At 41.9% G+C, this 21903-nt stretch overlaps 1 long non-coding RNA gene across 3 annotated transcripts in view; it reads right to left on the bottom strand.

The window, feature by feature from the left end:
• The window catches only part of LOC137524970 (uncharacterized), a 362158-nt gene that overhangs the window by 219429 nt on the left and 120826 nt on the right, over positions 1-21903 (bottom strand). The window lies entirely within an intron of this gene.

Genomic DNA, 21903 nt, shown 5'->3' with positions numbered 1-21903 from the left:
GTAAACAGAATGCTATATAGTGTGGCTGTGCAAGCGGTGTACTACTATTCCCAGCAGACACAGAGTGGCAGTAAACAGAATGCTATATAGTGTGGCTGAGCGAGGTACACAGAGTGGCAGTAAACAGAATGCTGAGCGAGCGGTGTACTACTATTCCCAGCAGCGACACACAATGACTGGGGGGGACCCTGGCTAGCGTGGCTGGAGCGCGAACTACCCTGCCTGCCTACCCAAAGCTAAACCCACAGACAAATGGCGGAGATATGACGTGGTTCGGGTATTTATTTACCCGAACCACGTGACAGTTCGGCCAATCAGAGCGCGTTCGGGTCCGAACCACGTGACCCGTTCGGCCAATCACAGCGCTAGCCGAACGTTCGGGGAACGTTCGGCCATGCGCTCTTAGTTCGGCCATATGGCCGAACGGTTTGGCCGAGCACCGTCAGGTGTTCGGCCGAACTCGAACATCACCTGAACAGGGTGATGTTCTGCAGAACCCGAACAGTGGCGAACACTGTTCGCCCAACACTAATTAGCACTAATTGCACTTTATTTTCCTGCCGGTTCTCCGACAATTTGGGTTTATTGTCATCCCTCACCTGTTTTTAATTGTGTTTTAATCTTTTGTGGATTAATCAATAAAGGATGTACTTTTTTCATAATTATTGTGTGCTGATTTGGTGCGGTTCTTAGAGGCCATAGCTGTTTCTCTTCCTGATTTGATATTGTTTTCATTGGCCATTCTGCACATTTCAGGGTCCTTTATCATTACAGATAGGACTGCATTATTGTTTATGGATGGTGCTCCACGTGTTGTGTTTTAGGTAATTACTTATCTGGCCATTTTTGGTCTTTTTCTAGGTGGGAGCACATCTAGGACCGATTGATTGTATGTTTACTTGATTTGGAGAGCGTGATTTTTATGGGCACCATGGATTTCTTGAACAAAATGGAAAGAGATTGGAATATACAGCTTGAGCAGATATTTCGTGCTGCGCCTGAGACGGGCTCAGGGCCAAATTCTGACATACCAGAAGAGTTTAAAAATCTCTGTATGGACATTAAGAATACCCATATGGAATACATTCGGCTGTGGTGGAATATCCACAGCCTGGTTAATTATGTCAAAGAAGGGATCTTTCCTCGGGGACTGAGGGTCCAGATTTTTCCATCCTGGGAGGTCACCATTAAAGAAAAAGAGGACTGGGAAGAGGGCTTGGGCAAATGCTCATTGATTATCACAGAGATGCTATTGAAACATGATAGAGAACTTTTGCCCAAAATCAAGAACAAAATCAATACGTTATTAAAAGAATTGGATAAATTTGATTCGGTTCGGCTGGTACAACCTTTCCTCTTGCAATTACAGACAGAAATCAATAAAGTGGAAAAGACCACAGTGGAGAGAAAGAAAACAAAATTAGTGAGGGATAGAACTGATTATAATATGGGTAAAGCCTTCTTTTGGAAACATAGAGGGAATGGCAAAGGCCAAAAGCATAAGAACAAAAAAAGAAACCCCAAAAAGAAGGGCCCCACAGTTCCCAACCAAAATCCTAACGGTGGTTTTAGTTACAGCAGACAACATCCAAACGTCAGCCTGTCTAGTCAGGTGTCTCTCTCTGAATCCAGTGATTTTTTAGAGTCAGAAAGCGAGGTAGAAGGGGTGGCCTTGCTTATAAAAGAAAGATTGCACCCCACTTCCGCAGAATTTTACAACAACTTGAACAAAAGGAGACGGACCCATGCAAGCCCGGAGGAGACTCGGATGTGAACAAATTACAGGTACTTAATCTAACAGCCATTACCCTCAATGATACCGAGATGTCTCTATTACAGAAGGGCCTATCTTTTGCACCTATGAAAACAATTGACATCTTCGAGACAGTAAAAGATGTATACCTTTTTTGCAGACGATTAATTTTGAAGAAGATGTTTCACAGAACAGATGTTATGGATGAACAAACCCGGTTGGCTATAGAACTCCCTGACAACATAGATCGACAGGTCTTTCAGGATCTCATGGATCTGGTAAGTGAGAGTGAGGGCCCACAACAAGATGATGATGAGATGTCTAGTAGGAGTAGGTTCAGACCACAATCCACTTTCTTGCCCTCTTTGTCGACCTGTCCACCAGTCAGGGTTTTCTTTGATTTGGTGGTCAGAGATATTGAAAAAATTAGGATCAACAAAGATATAGGGTCGAATTTGACACAGATGGAAAGGCGGGCCCTCCAGGATTTGATGAAACGAGATGATATAATCATCCGTGAAGCGGACAAGGGGGGTAATGTTGTTATATGGGATGTTAATGATTATGTGACAGAGGCAAATAGACAACTAAATAATAACAAATATTACAGGAAATTAAGGACAGATCCGACTGACATCTTTAAAGGACAATTGGAAAATATCTTGGATGGGGCGAAAGAAGAAGGATTAATCTCCAAAAAAGAAAGACAATACCTTATGGTAAGTAAACCAATTATTCCAACATTTTATCTATTGCCTAAGGTCCATAAGGATAGGACCAGGCCTCCTGGGAGACCTATTGTGTCGGGCATAGGCAGCCTGATAGAGAAAAGTTGTGCCTTTCTCGACTTTTTCTTGCAGCCACATGTTATTACTTTGGACTCCTATGTCAGGGACTCTTTAGACCTAATGACCAAACTTAATGGAATTTCTTTACCTCCAGGTGTATTCTTTATCACGTGTGATGTAGAATCATTGTATACCAACATCGACCATGAACATGCCAAGGAGGCCGTGAGATTCTTTCTTTCCGCTACACCTATCTCCAGACGAGAATTTAATGAATTTCTGATTGACCTTTTGGGATTTATCCTCTCACGGAACTATTTCACCTTTAATGGTGAGCACTACTTGCAGACACACGGCGTATCAATGGGCGCGAAGTGCGCTCCTTCTATCGCCAGCCTATTTTTAGGTTGGTGGGAGAGGTGTGTGGTGTGGGGTGAGACGATGGAACGGTACCATCCCCATATTTTGGGGTGGTACCGTTTCCTAGACGACATTTTGATCTTGTGGGATGGTCCTGAGGATTTGGGGAAGTGCTTTGTACATGATCTTGGCAAGAACACCTTAAACATAGTACTTACCTCATCGATGTCAAACTCCACAACCAATTTTTTGGATTTGCATTTGTTTTTTACAGATGATTGCCATATTGGGAGTACCCTATACAGGAAAGAGACTGCTGTGAACAGCTTACTCCACTATTCGTCCTTCCATACCCAACAACTACGGAACAACATACCCACAGGTCAGTTCCTACGTGTCAGGAGGAATTGTTCCAATGAAGGTGATTTTCGTAGGGAGGCCTCTGATTTAAGAAAAAGATTTTTGGATAGGGGGTATCCACAAAAGGTGGTAGATATGGCGCATGGGAGAGCTAGGAGATCTGACAGAGAGACACTACTATATCCGAAAAGGAAAAATAAAGACCAGTGTGTGCGACTTTGCACACCGTTTAACAGCAGTTGGAACCATTTGCAGGGGATCATTCGAAAGCATTGGTCAGTATTAACTACAGACTCAGTGATTACCAAATACTTACCAGACAGACCTTCCATTACGGCCAAAAGAGCTCCAAATCTGAAGGATTTGCTCACCAGGAGCCATTTCCAAAAAAGAACTATTGGTGGAGGACAAAGAGGGGGCAGTTACCCTTGTGGCAGATGCAACATCTGCCCATTTATGAATGTCACCAAAACAGTCTACAGTCCAAAAACAGGAAGGGAATTTCGCCTGAGACAGTATGTTAATTGTCTTTCCTGTGGGGTAATATATATGTTACAGTGTCCATGTGGCAAAATCTACATTGGGCAAACAAAGAACATGTTAAAGGTGCGGATTCAGAAACACTGGTCAACAATCTGTCTGGCTGAGAGGGATTGGATAGAGGGGAAGACACTCACCCCTGTGGCCGAACATGCCCTAAAATCACATGGGGGCAGTACTAAAGGTTGGATTGTGGTAGGCTTACAAAAAATCTTTTTATCTCCTAGGGGAGGTGACATTATCCAAATTCTGTTGAAAAATAAGACAAGATGGATTTATGAGATGGGATCTTTGCAACCGGCAGGTATGAATGAAGAATTTACTTTTCTTGGTTATCTGAAATAACCGTATTAACCTTCCCAGACCTTCTTCACTTCTTTTTGATGTGTTTATTGCATGCATCACTGGTCTCATTATACTCTGGTACAGCATGTCGTGTTTGGTTATTTTGTGGCTATCTTCTACTGTACACAACATCGTTGGGGTTTGAAATATTTCAACCGTTTTCCATCATACTGTTAAAAAAAAATTTTTTTTGCAGTTGTGGTTTGCTCTGGTGAGTAGTGAACCATTATTTAGGGGTAACTTGGGTTGTAGATGATACAGTCTGTACTCTGATTAGGGGCCCTGTAAGATGGTTGCTCATTACATTATATATATAATAATAACCTTTCACACTATTTTGATAAGTGAATGTGATGATTATAATATTTTTACTATACTTAATGTGTTATCTCTAGTTACAGATTGAGCGCCTTATTTCTATGGATAGTTATTCGTCCCTTATCCTTATCTGCGGCAAGTGGAGTTCGGACAGGACCTACGTTGCTGGGAGTTGTTGATTATACACAATGGGATAATTATTTACTCTTCATCTATCTACAGTAGGGGAATTTTTGATTGGACTCCCCCTTTTTTTTAGGATTCAGGGCGTTAAAAGAGGATTTTTGGATGAATGGATTAAATAATGATTATTGTCTTTTCCAATTTGATGTTTTGTAAATCCATAATATTGTGTATATGTTTTGTATTTTTGTAACTTTTTTATATGATATACTGACTAATTTAATAGTATTTTTCTGGTGGCCTTGAGCGAGTCTTGGGAGTAGCTTTCTATGTATTTGATTAGCTGTATAAAATATCCATGATGTGCCCATGTACTAATACTATGCTGCTCTCTGATCTAGTACTACATTATTCTTTTTATTTTTCTTATATTATTCTTTTCTTCCTTTGTTTTTTATCCTCACTAATAAGTTAATATGTAGTTCCCCTTTGCAGCCAGTGGGTGGGGTGGGTATCCATTACATGGTGTCTTAGTGCAGTCTTTAAAAGATCTCATGTAATATGCCTGCAGTATATTTTATTTCACTAGATGGCGCCCAGGCGTATGTTCCCCTTAGTGTTACGTACCTATGTACGTGTTACATTGTATTGGCCACATTCGGCCACCTTAGGTACGGAGCGATGGAGGCAGTAGCGTGGCCACGCTACGTTCGGACGTCCTTTCCCTACCCCTCCCCCCGGAACAGGATATATAATGGCTACAGGAGGTAGCTCATTAGCTTTGAGAAAGCCACATTACGGTGGCGAATCGCGATAGCAGCGGTGGGGGACCCGTGGAGTCTAACACTTACCGGTAGGACTTTCACTACAACAATGGTTGCTGTTTATCTATCACTTTTTATTGGTACTACCATTTTCATTCACTAATTCTTTAGGTGACTCTTTCGCCTATCACTTTTATTGTACATACCCTCTCTTTTTTACACTGATTATTTTTGGTTTATCTCATATTGTTACACATTGAGGACTATTGATTGTTATAATTGTATATATAACAGAATTTCATTGTTATTTATTGATGCACCTGCACTTTTGTACCTCCCACTCCCTTCATTTATAATATAATCGTATTGGTTATTACCCCACATTGGCACCCCTTATATTGATTCACACCCTTAGTGGTGTGTCATTAGCACTAATTGCACTTTATTTTCCTGCCGGTTCTCCGACAATTTGGGTTTATTGTCATCCCTCACCTGTTTTTAATTGTGTTTTAATCTTTTGTGGATTAATCAATAAAGGATGTACTTTTTTCATAATTATTGTGTGCTGATTTGGTGCGGTTCTTAGAGGCCATAGCTGTTTCTCTTCCTGATTTGATATTGTTTTCATTGGCCATTCTGCACATTTCAGGGTCCTTTATCATTACAGATAGGACTGCATTATTGTTTATGGATGGTGCTCCACGTGTTGTGTTTTAGGTAATTACTTATCTGGCCATTTTTGGTCTTTTTCTAGGTGGGAGCACATCTAGGACCGATTGATTGTATGTTTACTTGATTTGGAGAGCGTGATTTTTATGGGCACCATGGATTTCTTGAACAAAATGGAAAGAGATTGGAATATACAGCTTGAGCAGATATTTCGTGCTGCGCCTGAGACGGGCTCAGGGCCAAATTCTGACATACCAGAAGAGTTTAAAAATCTCTGTATGGACATTAAGAATACCCATATGGAATACATTCGGCTGTGGTGGAATATCCACAGCCTGGTTAATTATGTCAAAGAAGGGATCTTTCCTCGGGGACTGAGGGTCCAGATTTTTCCATCCTGGGAGGTCACCATTAAAGAAAAAGAGGACTGGGAAGAGGGCTTGGGCAAATGCTCATTGATTATCACAGAGATGCTATTGAAACATGATAGAGAACTTTTGCCCAAAATCAAGAACAAAATCAATACGTTATTAAAAGAATTGGATAAATTTGATTCGGTTCGGCTGGTACAACCTTTCCTCTTGCAATTACAGACAGAAATCAATAAAGTGGAAAAGACCACAGTGGAGAGAAAGAAAACAAAATTAGTGAGGGATAGAACTGATTATAATATGGGTAAAGCCTTCTTTTGGAAACATAGAGGGAATGGCAAAGGCCAAAAGCATAAGAACAAAAAAAGAAACCCCAAAAAGAAGGGCCCCACAGTTCCCAACCAAAATCCTAACGGTGGTTTTAGTTACAGCAGACAACATCCAAACGTCAGCCTGTCTAGTCAGGTGTCTCTCTCTGAATCCAGTGATTTTTTAGAGTCAGAAAGCGAGGTAGAAGGGGTGGCCTTGCTTATAAAAGAAAGATTGCACCCCACTTCCGCAGAATTTTACAACAACTTGAACAAAAGGAGACGGACCCATGCAAGCCCGGAGGAGACTCGGATGTGAACAAATTACAGGTACTTAATCTAACAGCCATTACCCTCAGTGATACCGAGATGTCTCTATTACAGAAGGGCCTATCTTTTGCACATATGAAAACAATTGACATCTTCGAGACAGTAAAAGATGTATACCTTTTTTGCAGACGATTAATTTTGAAGAAGATGTTTCACAGAACAGATGTTATGGATGAACAAACCCGGTTGGCTATAGAACTCCCTGACAACATAGATCGACAGGTCTTTCAGGATCTCATGGATCTGGTAAGTGAGAGTGAGGGCCCACAACAAGATGATGATGAGATGTCTAGTAGGAGTAGGTTCAGACCACAATCCACTTTCTTGCCCTCTTTGTCGACCTGTCCACCAGTCAGGGTTTTCTTTGATTTGGTGGTCAGAGATATTGAAAAAATTAGGATCAACAAAGATATAGGGTCGAATTTGACACAGATGGAAAGGCGGGCCCTCCAGGATTTGATGAAACGAGATGATATAATCATCCGTGAAGCGGACAAGGGGGGTAATGTTGTTATATGGGATGTTAATGATTATGTGACAGAGGCAAATAGACAACTAAATAATAACAAATATTACAGGAAATTAAGGACAGATCCGACTGACATCTTTAAAGGACAATTGGAAAATATCTTGGATGGGGCGAAAGAAGAAGGATTAATCTCCAAAAAAGAAAGACAATACCTTATGGTAAGTAAACCAATTATTCCAACATTTTATCTATTGCCTAAGGTCCATAAGGATAGGACCAGGCCTCCTGGGAGACCTATTGTGTCGGGCATAGGCAGCCTGATAGAGAAAAGTTGTGCCTTTCTCGACTTTTTCTTGCAGCCACATGTTATTACTTTGGACTCCTATGTCAGGGACTCTTTAGACCTAATGACCAAACTTAATGGAATTTCTTTACCTCCAGGTGTATTCTTTATCACGTGTGATGTAGAATCATTGTATACCAACATCGACCATGAACATGCCAAGGAGGCCGTGAGATTCTTTCTTTCCGCTACACCTATCTCCAGACGAGAATTTAATGAATTTCTGATTGACCTTTTGGGATTTATCCTCTCACGGAACTATTTCACCTTTAATGGTGAGCACTACTTGCAGACACACGGCGTATCAATGGGCGCGAAGTGCGCTCCTTCTATCGCCAGCCTATTTTTAGGTTGGTGGGAGAGGTGTGTGGTGTGGGGTGAGACGATGGAACGGTACCATCCCCATATTTTGGGGTGGTACCGTTTCCTAGACGACATTTTGATCTTGTGGGATGGTCCTGAGGATTTGGGGAAGTGCTTTGTACATGATCTTGGCAAGAACACCTTAAACATAGTACTTACCTCATCGATGTCAAACTCCACAACCAATTTTTTGGATTTGCATTTGTTTTTTACAGATGATTGCCATATTGGGAGTACCCTATACAGGAAAGAGACTGCTGTGAACAGCTTACTCCACTATTCGTCCTTCCATACCCAACAACTACGGAACAACATACCCACAGGTCAGTTCCTACGTGTCAGGAGGAATTGTTCCAATGAAGGGGATTTTCGTAGGGAGGCCTCTGATTTAAGAAAAAGATTTTTGGATAGGGGGTATCCACAAAAGGTGGTAGATATGGCGCATGGGAGAGCTAGGAGATCTGACAGAGAGACACTACTATATCCGAAAAGGAAAAATAAAGACCAGTGTGTGCGACTTTGCACACCGTTTAACAGCAGTTGGAACCATTTGCAGGGGATCATTCGAAAGCATTGGTCAGTATTAACTACAGACTCAGTGATTACCAAATACTTACCAGACAGACCTTCCATTACGGCCAAAAGAGCTCCAAATCTGAAGGATTTGCTCACCAGGAGCCATTTCCAAAAAAGAACTATTGGTGGAGGACAAAGAGGGGGCAGTTACCCTTGTGGCAGATGCAACATCTGCCCATTTATGAATGTCACCAAAACAGTCTACAGTCCAAAAACAGGAAGGGAATTTCGCCTGAGACAGTATGTTAATTGTCTTTCCTGTGGGGTAATATATATGTTACAGTGTCCATGTGGCAAAATCTACATTGGGCAAACAAAGAACATGTTAAAGGTGCGGATTCAGAAACACTGGTCAACAATCTGTCTGGCTGAGAGGGATTGGATAGAGGGGAAGACACTCACCCCTGTGGCCGAACATGCCCTAAAATCACATGGGGGCAGTACTAAAGGTTGGATTGTGGTAGGCTTACAAAAAATCTTTTTATCTCCTAGGGGAGGTGACATTATCCAAATTCTGTTGAGAAATGAGACAAGATGGATTTATGAGATGGGATCTTTGCAACCGGCAGGTATGAATGAAGAATTTACTTTTCTTGGTTATCTGAAATAACCGTATTAACCTTCCCAGACCTTCTTCACTTCTTTTTGATGTGTTTATTGCATGCATCACTGGTCTCATTATACTCTGGTACAGCATGTCGTGTTTGGTTATTTTGTGGCTATCTTCTACTGTACACAACATCGTTGGGGTTTGAAATATTTCAACCGTTTTCCATCATACTGTTAAAAAAAATTTTTTTTTGCAGTTGTGGTTTGCTCTGGTGAGTAGTGAACCATTATTTAGGGGTAACTTGGGTTGTAGATGATACAGTCTGTACTCTGATTAGGGGCCCTGTAAGATGGTTGCTCATTACATTATATATATAATAATAACCTTTCACACTATTTTGATAAGTGAATGTGATGATTATAATATTTTTACTATACTTAATGTGTTATCTCTAGTTACAGATTGAGCGCCTTATTTCTATGGATAGTTATTCGTCCCTTATCCTTATCTGCGGCAAGTGGAGTTCGGACAGGACCTACGTTGCTGGGAGTTGTTGATTATACACAATGGGATAATTATTTACTCTTCATCTATCTACAGTAGGGGAATTTTTGATTGGACTCCCCCTTTTTTTTAGGATTCAGGGCGTTAAAAGAGGATTTTTGGATGAATGGATTAAATAATGATTATTGTCTTTTCCAATTTGATGTTTTGTAAATCCATAATATTGTGTATATGTTTTGTATTTTTGTAACTTTTTTATATGATATACTGACTAATTTAATAGTATTTTTCTGGTGGCCTTGAGCGAGTCTTGGGAGTAGCTTTCTATGTATTTGATTAGCTGTATAAAATATCCATGATGTGCCCATGTACTAATACTATGCTGCTCTCTGATCTAGTACTACATTATTCTTTTTATTTTTCTTATATTATTATTTTCTTCCTTTGTTTTTTATCCTCACTAATAAGTTAATATGTAGTTCCCCTTTGCAGCCAGTGGGTGGGGTGGGTATCCATTACATGGTGTCTTAGTGCAGTCTTTAAAAGATCTCATGTAATATGCCTGCAGTATATTTTATTTCACTAGATGGCGCCCAGGCGTATGTTCCCCTTAGTGTTACGTACCTATGTACGTGTTACATTGTATTGGCCACATTCGGCCACCTTAGGTACGGAGCGATGGAGGCAGTAGCGTGGCCACGCTACGTTCGGACGTCCTTTCCCTACCCCTCCCCCCGGAACAGGATATATAATGGCTGCAGGAGGTAGCTCATTAGCTTTGAGAAAGCCACATTACGGTGGCGAATCGCGATAGCAGCGGTGGGGGACCCGTGGAGTCTAACACTTACCGGTAGGACTTTCACTACAACAATGGTTGCTGTTTATCTATCACTTTTTATTGGTACTACCATTTTCATTCACTAATTCTTTAGGTGACTCTTTCGCCTATCACTTTTATTGTACATACCCTCTCTTTTTTACACTGATTATTTTTGGTTTATCTCATATTGTTACACATTGAGGACTATTGATTGTTATAATTGTATATATAACAGAATTTCATTGTTATTTATTGATGCACCTGCACTTTTGTACCTCCCACTCCCTTCATTTATAATATAATCGTATTGGTTATTACCCCACATTGGCACCCCTTATATTGATTCACACCCTTAGTGGTGTGTCATTAGCACTAATTGCACTTTATTTTCCTGCCGGTTCTCCGACAATTTGGGTTTATTGTCATCCCCCACCTGTTTTTAATTGTGTTTTAATCTTTTGTGGATTAATCAATAAAGGATGTACTTTTTTCATAATTATTGTGTGCTGATTTGGTGCGTTTCTTTCTTCTTTCTTAGAGGCCATAGCTGTTTCTCTTCCTGATTTGATATTGTTTTCATTGGCCATTCTGCACATTTCAGGGTCCTTTATCATTACAGATAGGACTGCATTATTGTTTATGGATGGTGCTCCACGTGTTGTGTTTTAGGTATTTGCATCTATTTTCCCCTCTTACCACCCCCTGAGACACCCATCAATCACCACCTGTCACCCCCCTAGCACTCCTATCCATCAGATCAGGCCCAATTCAACCTGTCATCTAAGAGGCCACCCTGCTTATGGTTCCACAAAATTTGCCCCCTCATAGACCACCTGTCCTCAAAATTTGCAGATGTTTATACCCCTGAACAGTCATTTTGAGAAATTTGGTGTCCAGACTACTCACGGTTTTGGGCCCGTAAAATGCCAGGGCAGTATAGGAACCCCACAAGTGATGCCATTTTAGAAAAAAGACACCCCAAGGTATTCTGTTAGGTGTATGACGAGTTCATAGAAGATTTTATTTTTTGTCAACAGTTAGCGGAAATTGATTTTTATAGTTTTTTTTTCACAAAGTGTCATTTTTCACTAACTTGTGACAAAAAATAAAATCTTCTATGAACTCACCATACACCTAATGGAATACCTTGGGGTGTCTTCTTTCTAAAATGGGGTCACTTGTGGGGTTCCTATACTGCCCTGGCATTTTTTTTTCTTTTTTTTTTCTTTTTTTTTCGTCACAAAGTGTCCTTTTCCGCTAACTTGTGACAAAAAATAAAATCTTCTATGAACTCACCATGCCTCTCACTGAATACTTTGGGATGTCTTCTTTCCAAAATGGGGTCATTTGGGGGGTATTTACACTATCCTGGAATTTTAGCACCTCATGAAACATGACAGGTGGTTAGAAAAGGCAGAGATGCTTCAAAATGGGAAAATTCACTTTTGGCACCATAGTTTGTAAACGCTATAACTTTTACCCAATCCAATAAATATACACTGAATGTTTTTTTTTTTTTTATCAAAGACATGTAGCAGAATAACTTTCGCGCTCAAGTGTATTGGAAATTTAACTTTATTTGAAAAATGTCAGCACAGAAAGTAAAAAAAGTCATTTTTTTGACAAAATTCATGTCTTTTTTGATGAATATAATAAAAAGTAAAACTCGCAGCAGCAATCAAATGGCACCAAAACAAAGCTGTATTAGTGACAAGAAAAGGAGGTAAAATTCATTTAGGTGGTAGGTTGTGTGAGCGAGCAATAAACCGTGAAAGCTGCAGTGGTCTGAATGGAAAAAAAGGCTCTGGTCCTTAAGGGGCGAAAAGACTGTGGTCCTCAAGTGGTAGAAAGGTAGAAATACACAATACAATAAAATGATCCAATTTTGCAGCAATTCAATAAAAATTCAGTTATACAGAAAGTTTCTCGATTGGAAGTGAAGGAAATTTCTGGTAAATTTTTGTTTGATTGTATGGTGTGTTGTAGATTGACAATTTCTGTAAAACCAATAAAAATTGTACAGTAGTATTCAAGAAAAAAAAGTGAGTAGGAATATTGTAAAGGTCATTATGTTAGAAATAATAAAGTGGTGTTAATGTAATTAATAATTTTATTTGTAAAAGAAAGATACCTTTTTGTCACTAGTACTTTTGTTAATAAGTGATTTGTGCCCTAATATGTATATAAGTGTCAGCACTGTGTCACATTGAAATGTTGTGAAGTTTCTCCTGGATCATGTGTAACTTGTGTGCTTTAGGCCGGGTTCCCACTAGAGCCAGATCTCCAACGACCAGCAGAGGCGGACAGTGTATTATCCACTTTGATGGTTGGTAGGGATGATCACAGATATGCAAAATGTTCTGAGTTGATGCAAATTTATGCAGATTGTTATTCAAATACAGTATATGCAGCTTGAAAATGGACCTGGGTTCAAATTTATTGTTCCGTTTTCAAACTGCATATATTTGCATAAACATTTGCATAAGTTGGTTGTTGGAGTCCAGAGCAGATGCGTTTCCATAACAGGCTTCTATAGGCGATGCATCCACTGTCTGGAAATGATCGTGCAGGTTCCAATTTTGCGTTCTGCTGACCGCAACAGGTCCAGTGGTTGACAGTTGCTGTCCTACTAGTGTGAACACTACAAACTATAAGATCCGTCAACTGTCAGTTTTCTGATGTGGTAAAACAGACAAAAAAATGTCCGCTTTCTGCTATAGGAGGAACAAATAAGTTTAGTAAGGTGACACATCTAGTGCAAAGTGGACAGCCTTCTAGTGGTAAGAATGGGGTTAATATATGGGGGCTATGTATGTAAATATGTTAGTTTGCATGAACGGTATATACAGTATGTGAATGCTATCTTCTTGGCATAGTGGATAGCACTTTTGCCTTGCAGTGATGGTTCCCTGGTTTAAATCCCAGTAAGGGCACTAGATTGTGAGCCCCTCAGAGCAGCAGCACATGTTAAGTGACTCTGTACAGTGCTGTGAATGATGGCGGCGCTATATAAATACTAAATATTATTAATACCCAGAGTTCCCTCTGAGCTCTCTCATGTATTTATCTCAGATATAATCCCATGGCCTACCCACCTCCTACCACACAGTAACTCTCTAAGGAATATTTAACAGCCCCCCCTAGTGTTTCCACCCCTCCCTTTAGATTGTAAGCCTCTGGCAGGGTCCTCCACTCCCTAGTGTAATCTACAGGATCATGTGCTCCTGTCCTATGACAGCCTGTACTTGTATTACTGGGCCTACCTAACCAGCTCATATCACATGATCATGTATTTTGTACAATTTGTATGTATAACTTTGTTCTATGTGTATAACCCTATGTATGTCATCATCCTTGTATCATTGTATATATTTATTGTTCAGCGCTGCGTAATATGTTGGCGCTTTATAAATACAATTAATAATAATAATAATAATAATGGACAGAAGCAAAAAAAAAAAGACCATATAAAGTAATATTATTCCCCTTGATTTTTATCTTCAACACAATTTTTATGTATTATTCAATCATTGTTGTCATTGTTGCTTCTAAATTGAATATTTTGTGGTGTGGTAAATTGCTTGGAAGAATCTGAATTTTCGTTCAACCAAAAATAACGATCAGAATTCTTGAATCGAAAAAAAATATTAATTAATTATTGGTGTGTGTCCACCTTTAACCACTTTCCCCTCCACTACAGTATATCTACGTCAGCTGTGGCACCCTCCAAGCCACAGCCACGTAGATATACTGACCTGCTTGCAGCGCTGTTGTGCAGGGACAGGTGCGCTTCAGAGCGCACCCCCCGGCACTGTCAGCTGCCTTACTAATGTTCCCTTGTAGCCAATTAGTGACCCCCCCGCGGATGAATGATCACCGCTGTAGCAAACAGCGTGATCATTCATCTTTCCCCCTCCGTGGCCAGATCGTAAAAAAAAAAAACCTGCAAGATGAATATCTTACCTGAACTGGTTCCTGCAATCATCCTGCAGCTCCAGCCTCCATTCTCCACGGTGCACTCAGCCCTGTGACGCTGAATATCCGGGTCCCGGCTTGATGACGTCATTAAGCCGGGACCCGGATATTCAGAGTCACAGGGCTGAGTGAAGAGCGGAGAATGGAGGCTGGAGCTGCAGGATGATCGCAGGAACCAGGTAAGGTGAGATATTCATCTTGCAGGGGCGTTTTTTTTACGATCTGGAGGGGGGGGGGGCATTGTGATAAGGGGGGGGGCACATCAGGCTGCCCATAACAGAGGGTGGGGGTTTAAAATCTGAAGGGGGGGGGGTTGAAATTTTTATTGCGGCCCATCAGGGTAATGGGGTGGGGGATTTTATAATGGGGGGCACATCTGATGGTCCTGAGGGACATAACTTAATGCTGGGGGGCACATATGCAATAATGGGGTGGGGGCGCTAATCCTGGGGACACATCTGGCTATAATGGGGAACACTGATCCTGGGGACACATCTGGCTATAATGAGGGGTGCTTATTTGTGATACGCAGCTGTATAAATATATGTGGGGGGGGGGGTCGCAAATGCAGGGGCATATCTGGCTATACTGGGGGGCTGATATTGGGGGCACATCTGGCTATACTGGGGGGGTCTGATACTGGGCACACATCTGGCTATCTATCCTTGGGGGACTTAATACTGATGGCATGTCTTTTACCTACTGTAGCACTTTATATTTTTCACTAGAATTGAAGAAAACCTGAGAAATAATGCAATTTTAACGTTTTCCCCTCTTTTTTCCCGCTAAAATGCACAGAAAAAAAAAATTATCGGGACAAAATACCCGCCAATGAAAGTCTAGTTTGTCCTGAAAAAAACGATACCTAGATCATTTAGGTGTCGTGAGTAGGGATAAAGTTATGGCTGATTAAAAAGGGACACCGCTAAAGCGTCAAAACTGCTCTGGTCAATAAGGGGAAAACAAGGTCTGGATGCGAAGTGGTTAAAGAGGACCTCATCTAAAAGTTTAACTGCTAGAGAGCAGCCCCCTGTAGCTGCTGGCGTGCACTGTGGGATAGAAGGGGCCCAGAGTCTTCCCTCTCTCCAAATAAAGGCACCCCCTTCCCCCATTAGCCATGGTCTACCCTTCCCCCCATGCAGAGCAGAGGTGGTATATTACCTGGTTCAGTGCCTCATTTTTATCCATGCAGCCAGCCGCTGTCACTCTCCCCCATCCTGGTCCTCTTCCATGTTGTGTGATGGCAAACATGGCACACAGAAGGACTCTGGATCAGGACAAGCGAGAGAGAGAGAGCAGATAGCTACAGGTAATATGCCTCCTCTGCTGCTCTATTCTGCATGGGAGGAAGTGAAGATATTGTAGTGACCCTACCAATTACTGGGCAAGTAGAATGGAGGGTTGGGGAAGTAGAATGGTCATATTGCTTGTTCTAGAGGAGGGGAAAAGCTGGTAGGACTTGGTATAGAGATGGGGGAATAGTAACATCACTTGTCCTATGGGCTGGTGTGCAGACTGGTGTCACTTGTTATGTGGGGGAGGAGGTGCTGCACTTATTTGGGGGGGGGGGGGGGGGCAAACTTATGTGGTGGGAATAGAGGCTTTACTGTAAGAGGGGGATTCATGCTGCAGCCAAACAGTGGTGGTGTCTCCTCTGTGTTTGCGTGAACTGTGACTCTAACAATAGAAAACATTTTTTTTAATCTTTTAGTAGAAGTTCTATGGTCCTCTGGGCTGGGAGTGGGGTGCTTTCTGGCAGGGAGACTGGCTGGCTGCTGTCCATCATCCCTCCCAATCAGGACACTGGAGGGGGTAGGCCCAACCTGCCACTCAACTCACTTGACTTTGGGGGCATTAAAGGTGAGAATCTCAGCCAACAGTGAGTGTGGTTCTGACTGCAGGCTGTCCACGACTCTGACACAGAGAGCCTCCATATATCATTTGTGAGGATGAAGGAACAACAGCAGTCATTAATCACTCTTATTTATTCTTTTGGTTTGAGTATTATTCATAGTCATGTGGGTGGCAGAGGAGGGCCTTAGAAAAAAAGATCAGTCATTACTGTTCTTTGCAGAAGCAGTTTGATCCGTTGCTGATAAATATCTGGCCTTGGATCAGTCTTCTGATGTGAGCGCTCCATTAATTTGACAATGGTGCGGTGCAGAAGCTTTCATTGCCATTCACTGTGCTCTGCAGTGTGCTGACACCCCCAGCTCAAAATCTAACAGCATAGAGCCGTAAATGGCCAAGTCACACGGAAGCACTTTGCAGGGATTTTAGGTTCATTTTGGCATACTACTGAATATTTGGCATACTACTGAATATTTGGCATACTACTGAATATCCTGCCTGTTCTCAATAACCTGGCTTTCTGATTTTAGAGACGTTCAGTTTCATAATTTACACAGCAGCCATACTTTCATCATCTTAATTCTTTATACTGTATTAAAAATGGGGGAAAAATGATAACAGCAATTTCCCCAGTTATGTAAAAAGAGAAGGGATGTGTAAGAATGGATTTATACTTTGTGCTCCTCTGCACAGCTGTCTTGTGCTGCTCTCATCCTACAAAAAGGAGTAGGCCCTATTATACAAACAGCCTTATGAGATGTAATAAAAACACATTATATGTATCAGGGGAGGACTGGGACCTTTTGGCCCGGGGGGAAAACACAAATTAGAGGCCCATTTTCACAGCAGCCCCAGCCCAAATGACATTACACACGTGCTCCATATATTCCAGTAGTGGGAGAGAGACTGAGAATAGCCTGAGATGGATCAGAGAGCTTATCTGTATGGCAGCCAAATCACACAGAGGCTACTTGCCTACAATATCAATACTGTCCCTGCTAATCTCTCAAACAAGTCCTGAAAGCAGCCCCTTTGGAGCCTAGGGACTGTTTGCAAGCAGCCCTCCTGGAGTCTAAGGACTGTCTGCAAGCAGCCCTTCTGGAGTCTAGGAACTGTCTTCAAGCAGCCCTTCTGGAGCCTAGGGATTGTTGAATTCTTTTCAACTTAGACAATACCTTATGTAGCTGTGCACATGCAGTCATTTTAACAATGGTGAGAGACCAGGCAGATTTGTTCCCATGGACCCTGCAGGCAAGCCTCTGCTCTGCATCATGCTGTGTATATTTACCAGCTTGTCCACCCTCTAATTGCTCTGTAATTGGGTGTTTATTTGCCTCAGCCAGCCTAGTGGTTCACATTGCCTTATACAAAAAACATGAACGCACTAGGCACTGTACCAGCCCTAAATCGTTAGATGAGAGGCAGCCTGGGGGGAAATCTTCCCCCTTCCCCCCTGGCCAGTCCTCCCCTGATATGTATTGCTTCCACACAAATTATTTCTAGAATCTTATATCAATAGGTAGCTTGTAACCACCTAAATCAACATCATTTGATAGATACTTTGAATAGTGGTAATCATTAACAGACTGTTCCCCATCCCCTTCTTGCACCTCTGACACTGTAGTTGCCATTGGCAGGTTTTGGTGCGCCGTATCAATTGTTATGTATAGAGTGCTTGGGGGGCCCCATTGTAAAACTTGCATCGGGGCCCACAGCTCCTAAGCTACGCCACTGGGTGCTGGGTGTGATACGGGCAGCCTGACGAAACGGCCGTCAGGCTGCCCGTATCACACCCAGCACCCACTGCCATCCAAGCACCTATGGTAGGACTGTATTGTTCCTCATGTTGAATTGTTTGCTGTACGCATTCTAAGATATTTTTGAGCACAATAAATGTGCAATCTTTTTCTATGCAGTGCCGGATGTTTTTCAATCTTCCTTGTGACTATGATATACTGCAGTGTTATGCCATCCTGAGCACGCATTTGATACATAGGTGCTTTCTGAGTCATTCCCAACATATCTAAAGGGCAACCTCTCCAAGTAGTGCCGACTGTCTCTTTATTTCTTTTTCTACGTGGAACACTCAGTATTGGCCAGCGTGTACTGTTCTAAATCCTTAATTACAGCTAATTATCATTTATTATCATTGTGCAACTTCATTAAGAATACTTGTATTAGTTGATGGTAGTGGCACATGCATTTATAGCTTAATGAATCATTAAGGCTACTGGCGGCAGAGCAGACTCTGTACAGTGGCTGTAGGATGTATTAGTCACATAAGTAAAGGAAAAGGATGGTTTAGTTAAGGAATAAATGCACTTGGATTGAGATGGCTTATCAGCTGCAGGAAGGGTGATACTCTCTGTGTGGATCAGATCTTGGCTGTAGAATTGTTCTCACTTACAGTGTGAATCATGTTACTGGCTCACTGTTAAACTGAGTGGGCGCATTTTACTGTGCAGAGATGTCTCTAGAAAGCAGTATACCGTCACCCACAAACGACAGCTGCCCGTCCCTCCTACCCACCCCTCTGCCAGCATGAAAAGGACAAGCCTGCGTTCCATTAACACCTGCCCTGCCAGAGACTCCAGCTAAGCAGGGATAGAAGCACTATAATTTAGTCAGCGCCTACGCCCCAGGAATAAAACTTATGGAGTTTAATTTTAGCGTTATCATCATCTAATCTGAAGCCAGGGAAAACTGCATTGCATTATCCAGCACACATGTGCAAAGTAGGATCATTAAACATGTTTAAGAAAATAAGTGCTTCTATTTAAAGAGTTTTGTACTCCTACAATGTACTGGCACATGACACCACTAAACCAGAATGTCTATAAGGGTTGCAGGGGGAACACTTCAGCCAGCCTGTGTCAGCTGAGGGTTTGTGGGTCTTCCTATTCCTACACATTGCTGTCACCTTATGCTACTCATGATGACACCATGACATTGTTATAAGTTACTCTGGTTATGTAATACAGAGAAAAGCACTCTGCTTACTTGTTGTTGCTGATAAGCAAATGCGTCAATTTCCTGATGCTAAATTTAGGCTTCACTGAAACCCTGAGAGGCAGCTACAAATAAAGCAGCTGAGCTTCGAATAGTCAAATAACGTATAAGTAACCACTGAATATGCATTTCAGTGGCGTAGCAATAGGGGATGCAAAGGTGGCGACTGCACCAGGGCCCTTGGACCAGAGGGGCCCAGTGGAGGCTCTCCTTAAACCGCTTTATTAGCTCTTTATTAGTGCTAAGCTGGTAATGATCACCTCGATATGTGCTTTGATTAGTTGTAACCATTATTAGGCTGTTCTCCTCCCCCGCCTACACCTCTCTGACACTGCAGCTGTCCTTGACAGGTTTTGGCGTTCCATATCCAGCTGTGGCTGGATAGTGTAATGGTTAACGGCTCTGCCTCTGGCACAGGAGACCAGGGTTTGAATCTTGGCTCTGCCTGTTCAGTATTCAGTAGGAGAACTTAGGCAAGTCTCCCTAAAGGTGGCCATACATGGTACAATTTTTCAATTAGATAATTTAGTTCGATTATTCTGTTAGATCGAATATAAAGATTTTTCCAGCATGTCCGATCATTTTTCCCGAAAAAAAAGGGATAATCGTTCAAATTTCTTGATAGAAAAAAATATATATTTTCAACTTTCATTCAATTCGATCATTTAGATTGAATAAACGGGAAAATCGAACGTTTTTATTGTATCGTGTATGGGCACCATTACACTGCTACTACCTGTAGAGCGCGTCCTAGCGGCTGCAGCTCTGGCGCTTTGAGTCCGTGTGCGATATAAATGTTATTTGTCTTGTCTATGTATAGATCGCTTGAGTGGACCCAATGTAAAACTCACACTGGGGCCCAGAGCTCCTAAGCTACGCTACAGGTGCATTTATAAAATAGTGATTCAGCTCACCCGAAACCAAAATTGCAGTTATGGGGAGACTCTGACAGACTGAGGCAATTAGGGCGTGTTCACACATATTGCAGTAGTGTCAAGCTGTGTGCAGTGGAACTCCGTACACTGCAGCTCAATTCAGTATAAATGAATGAGGCCACCTTCTCAAAATGCGAGTGAATTAAGAACTGCATTATTGCCATTACAGGCTATTTTTGTGAGAAGTGGTGTGAAGGTGTTTGCTGTTGCCTAAAAATATTGCTTTGTTGCATAATTCCATCTGTTTCAAAGTTCAGTCCCCCTGCATGCTCTCAATTAAGGTTTTGAAACATGAAATGTCGTCCTGCTTTGTTGAATGACATTGGGTAGTGTAGGGACCAGACTGGCTGTATACAAAATACTGCACTATTTTTTAAATTAATTGAATCACTGTCTATATTACAAGTTGCAATGTGCATGGATTTTGAAAGCTGAGAATTAATATTGGTATGTGTTTGATTTGGCCCTATGCCTTCAGCACCTGTCCTTATCCATTTATGGTTCCTGCAAGTTGAACAGCACCCCTCCTTTTGTGTGTGAGTATTTGTCAAAGCATTTAGCTTGGCTCAAGAACTGCTGCTCTCCTGCCCTTATGCCATTACAGCCCATTAGTATGAATGCTGTGTGAGAGAGTTTCTTGCTCCGTGGAAAAATTAACTTTATATGTTTGTTCTATTTCTTTTTTTTCTTTTTTCCAACAAAAAGGTGTTTGTTCTATTTCTTTAAAGGACACTTGAAGTGAGAGGCAGAGGCAGACATACGCCTGTGCAGGCCGTGCAGCTGCACAGGGGCCCCATGTCATCTAGGACCCATGCAGCTGCACCACAGTTAGGGTATGATTATTCTGCAGGTTCTTCTCTGTGTATTTCTCTCTGAAAGCCAGGAAGAACAGTGATATTTGCTTGTTGCCCAGTCATACACAAGTATGAAATGTGCACTACGTACTTAACACAATGCCTACAGTATGTAACCTAGATTCATGTACTTTTCTGTTATCTACATTATTTGGATCCAACCATAATCTGATATGATTATGGCTACTCACTTGGGGCCCTTTCATTTATTCTGCACAGGGGCCCACTGTTGGTGAGAGGGATATGAAGGTTGCCATATTTATTTCCTTTAAAAAAAAATACCAGTTGTCTTACAACCAGTCAGCTATGAGTATGGATATCTGTGGCTTTATAGGAACTAGTTTTAAAGGTTTAGATCAGTGGTTCCCAACCTTTTATGAGGTATCGCCCCTTAGGGGAAGACGACTCACCCCTGTCGCCCCCATTCTCTTAGTACGGTATACCCTTACGCCAGGTGGTGGTGCCAGTGGAGGGGGTAGCGCTGTGACCTTGCCAGCTAAAAATAGCCGGTGACTCAACTACTTTGCGCCAATTCCCTTACCGGTGTAATGTCAGCTATTGCAGCCCCGCACGTTGTGCAGCCCCGCATGCGCAGTAGGAGCCTGCGTCCCATTAAATTGTGCAG

The sequence above is a fragment of the Hyperolius riggenbachi genome, chromosome 1 (assembly GCF_040937935.1).
Source record: "Hyperolius riggenbachi isolate aHypRig1 chromosome 1, aHypRig1.pri, whole genome shotgun sequence".
Taxonomy (NCBI): domain Eukaryota; kingdom Metazoa; phylum Chordata; class Amphibia; order Anura; family Hyperoliidae; genus Hyperolius; species Hyperolius riggenbachi.
This window is presented reverse-complemented; position numbering and strand designations above follow the sequence as displayed.